General features: G+C 39.3%; 1 non-coding gene across 1 annotated transcript; it reads left to right on the top strand.

The window, feature by feature from the left end:
- The first annotated feature begins 3,918 nt into the window (after window positions 1–3,918).
- On the top strand, window positions 3,919–3,990 carry TRNAF-GAA. Its single transcript has one exon. It is a non-coding gene; the product is annotated as a tRNA-Phe (tRNA).
- Window positions 3,991–4,413: the final 423 nt, after the last annotated feature.

Here is a 4,413-nt window from a genome sequence, read left to right on the forward strand (position 1 = left end):
GTAATACTGCTATTTGTCTCTTGTAGCATTTTTTTTTAATTGAAGTCTATTTTGTCTAATATAGTGTAACCACTGAGCTCTCTTTTTGGTTACTATTTGCCTGATATCATATTTTCAATCCTTTTACTTTCAACCTATTTTCTCTTTAAAGTGTGTCTCTTGCAAACAGCATATAGTTGAATTTTTTAATCTATTCTGTCCATCTCTAGCTTTTAGTTGGGTGTTTAATACACTTATACTTAACATAATGACTGATGAGATAGTCTGTTATGTTGCTACTTGTTTTCTGTATGTCTTATGTCTTTTTTTATTTCTCCATCCTTAAATCATTGCATTCTTTTGTGGTAAGTAGTATTTTTTAGTCATATTTATTTCCTTTGTTTCTTTATTGTTTTTCAATCATTTTCTTAGTGGTTTCCCTGGGAATTATGTTTTTAAATTTATAACATTTTAGTGCAGATTAATACCAACTTATTTCAATCGTGTACAAAACTTTGCTTCTATATAACACCATTCCCTCACCCCTCCCTTGTGCTATTGCTGCCATACCAATTATATCTTCATATAATGTATGCCCATCAACATAGATTTATAATTATTGCTACATGCAGTTGTCTTTTAAATGAGGCAAGAAGAAAAAATTGTTACAAACAAAATATACATTTATACTGCTTTCATATTACCTATATGGTTACCTTCACAGATGTTCTGTTTTTCTCATACAGGTTTGAGTTACTTCCAGGTGCTTTAATTTCATTTCAAATGACTCTTTTAATATTTCATAAGGCAGATCTGCTAATGAAAATTTTTCTCAGCTTTATTTATCCTGGGATGTCTTCACTTTACCTTCATTTGAGAGTTAGTTGTGTGGGATGAAGTAGGCTTGTTTGATATCATTTTCTTTCCATACCTTTAGTATGCCATCCCACTGCCTTCTGGACTTCATAGTGTCTGATGAGAAACCAGCTGTTAATGTTATTGAGAGTCCCTTATACATGATTTATCACTTCTCTCTTGCTGCTTTCAAGAGCCTCTCTTGGTCTTTGATTATACTGTACCAAAAGTGTGTACCTCTTCAAGTTTAGCCTATTTGGAGTTAATTAAGCTTCTTAGATGTGCACGTTAAATTTTCTTATTACGTTGGGAAAGCTTTCAGTAACTACTTCTTCAAATATTATTTCTATCCTCCCTTCTCCCCAACCCTACACACTCTTTTGAGTCTCCTATTAAGTGTATGTTGGTATGCTTGATGGTGTCCCATGGGTCTCTTAGGTTGTGCTCATTTTTCTTCTTTATTTTCTTTCTGTTTGTCTATGTGGATAATTTCAGTTACCTAATCTTCAAGTTTGCTGATCTTTTCTCCTTGCCTGTCCAACTGATGTTGATACCCTATAGTGAATTCTTCATTTCAGCTATTATATTTTTCAACTCCAGAACTTTTGTTTGGTTCCTTTTATAATTTTTGTCTCTTTCCTGTTATTAATTCAGTGAGACATCATTCTTATGCTTTCTTTTGGTTCTTTGGGTATGTTTTCCTTTAACTCTTTGAATATATTTAAAACAGCTGATTTAAGTTCTTTGTCTTTTAAGTCTAAAACCAAGTCTAGTCTTCCTTGGTTTCTAATGACTGCTTTCTTTCCTGTATAAGGGCCACGTTTTCCTATTTCTTTGCATAGCTCATAAATTTTTGTCAAAACTGAACATTTTAAACAGTGTAGAAATTCTGGAAATCAGATTCTTTCTCTACCTTCCAACCAGGATTTGTTGTTTTGCTATTTATTGTTGTTGCTATTGTTTAGTGGTTTTACTGAACTAATTCTATAAAATCTGTGTATTTGAATGCATCAACACTGAAGTCTCTGCCTTGTAAGTCTAGTGATCAGCTGATAATTAGGCAGAGATTTTCTTAAATTTCTGGAACCAGTAAGTCTCCCAAACTTTGCCGAAAGATCCTGTGTATGCTGACCATGCCCTCAACACTCAGCTAGGCAGTTAACAACTTCACATTATCTTTCAGTTTCCCCTGAGAAGAGCCTCAAAGTCAACCCCTGATGAAAGCTTAGAGCCTTCCCAGGTCTTTCCTAAGAATTCACATGGGTCAAAGCTGCACACGGGTTTCTAGATTTTCAGGAATCTGTCAGTGCTCTTCAAAGCTCTGTATGGAGATGTATGTTCTTCTCAAACTTTTCCTTTAAGTTCTTTGGTTAGCCGATTATTTGCCCTAATTGGTGTCTATTATCTCAGGCAACCATCATATTAAGCAATTGTCCTTCATTGTTTTCAACAAGCTCCCTTAAGGAAAAGACTTTTCGCACTAAGTGAGCTTTGCCTCTAGTGGATGGCAGGCTGCTAGTTTTCACTGATATCACAGATTGTTGGTTTTCAATGTTCCCATGGAGCTAGAAGCTTCCGGATAGCTCAGTTGGTCAAGAACCCACCTGCAGTGCAGGAGATCCCAGTTCAATTCCTGGGTCTGGAAGATCCACTGGAGAGGGTATAGGCTACCCACTGGAGTATTCTTGGGCTTCCCTTGTGGCTCAGCTGGTAAAGAATCCACCCACAATGCGGGAGAACTGAATTCAATCCCTGGGTCAGGAAGATGCCCTGGAGAAGGGAAAGGCTACCCACTCCAGTATTCTGGCCTGGTGAATCCTATGGACTACAGTCCATGGGGTCGCAGAATTGGACATGACTAAGAAACTTTCACTTTCACTATGGAGCTAGAAACGAGAAAGGAAATAGGGGAAATTAAAGCTCCACTGTTCATATCAACTTCTTATACATAGATTCGGCTGTTTTCCTTAAATAAATGCCCCCAGTAATTTCCATAGTTTTGAAAGTGTTGATTCTGACAAATTTTGCCAGTGTTCTCATGGCTCCTATGGGGGAAAGGATCTTCAGAGGGTCTTCTTTCATAATTTTTACTGAAGTCCAGCAGAACACTTTATGTCCATGTTTCTTTGCTCTACGTGACCCATTTAAGTTTCTTGCTTCTCTGTTCTTGTTCTTCCCCATTTCAGTTTCCTCTTTCCCCACTTTTAATCAAAACATTTTTTTCTCCCTCACACCTTTCAAATATTCCTTCATTTTCTTCTTCATTGGCCTTGCCTAGAGATTTTATTATTTATCAACCAGATTACTCCAGCTGTGTCCAAATTGGTCCTTTGCAGCGTGTCTTATTCTCTTCTGATTCTTTACTACCACACAGCTAGATTGATCATTTTAAAACATATATTTAGGGACTTTCCTGGTGGTGCAGTGGATAAGGATCTGCTTGCCAATGCAGGAGAAATAGGTCAAGGAGAAATGGTCCAGGACGATTCCACGTGCTGTGGCGCAACTAAGCCCGTGCGCCTATACTGCTGAGCCCACTAGAGTTCACAAACCGTAACTGCTGAGCCCACATGCTGCAGCTGCTGAAGTCCATGTGCTGACAGCCTGTGCTCCGCAATGAGAGAGCCCCTGCAATGAGAAACCCATGCACTGCAATGAAGAAGAGCCTCTGCTCACTGCAACTAGAGAAAGCTTGCACAAGCAGTGAACAGCCAGTGCAACCAAAAATAAATAATATTAAAAACCATAAATCTGACTGTGTCTTCCCCTGCTTAAGCCCACCCATAGATCCACATCACCTACAGGACAGAGTCCAATCATTACCATGGCAGGGCAGAGAACGCCCTCTTGATTTGATTCTGAGTCTCCATTCAGACCTTGCAGCTTTTGCCCTAGACATACATGAACATGCAATTCCATATAAATTCTACACTCTTTAACATTCTTGTCTTCTGTTTTCCTAGTGGTTTAACTAATTCATTCAATAAAATATTTTCTAAATACCTACCATGTGCCAGGGCTTCCCAGGGGATGCTAGTGGTAAAGAACCCACCTGCCAATATAGGAGACATAAGAAACAGGGCTTCCCTGGTGGCTCAGATGGTAAAGCGTCTGCCTGAAATGCAGGAGATCCAGGTTCAATTCCTGGGTCGGGAAGATCCCCTGGAGAAGGAGATGGCAACCCACTCGACTACTCTTGCCTGGAAAATCCCATGGACAGAGGAGCCTGGTAGGTTACAGTCCATGGGGTCACAAAGAGTTGGACATTACCGAGTGACTTCACTTTCACTTTCAAGAAAAAGGGGTTCTATCCCTGGGTCTGGAATATCTGCTGGCAGAGGGCATGGCAACCCACTCCAGTATTCTTGCCTGGAGAATCCCAGGGACAGAGAAGCCTGGCAAGCTATGGTCCATAGGGTCACAAAGAGTCAGAAGTGACTGAAATGATTTAACACATATACACACCATGTGTCAGATCCTATGCAAGACACAAAGGAAAAGGAATTCAGCGGAATAGCCCGAGGTCCTCTTCCTATGGATGACACATTGCAGAAAGAAGCTGATAATAATTAAATTAAC

Source organism: Cervus canadensis, chromosome 26, assembly GCF_019320065.1.
Source record: "Cervus canadensis isolate Bull #8, Minnesota chromosome 26, ASM1932006v1, whole genome shotgun sequence".
NCBI classification, from domain to species: domain Eukaryota; kingdom Metazoa; phylum Chordata; class Mammalia; order Artiodactyla; family Cervidae; genus Cervus; species Cervus canadensis.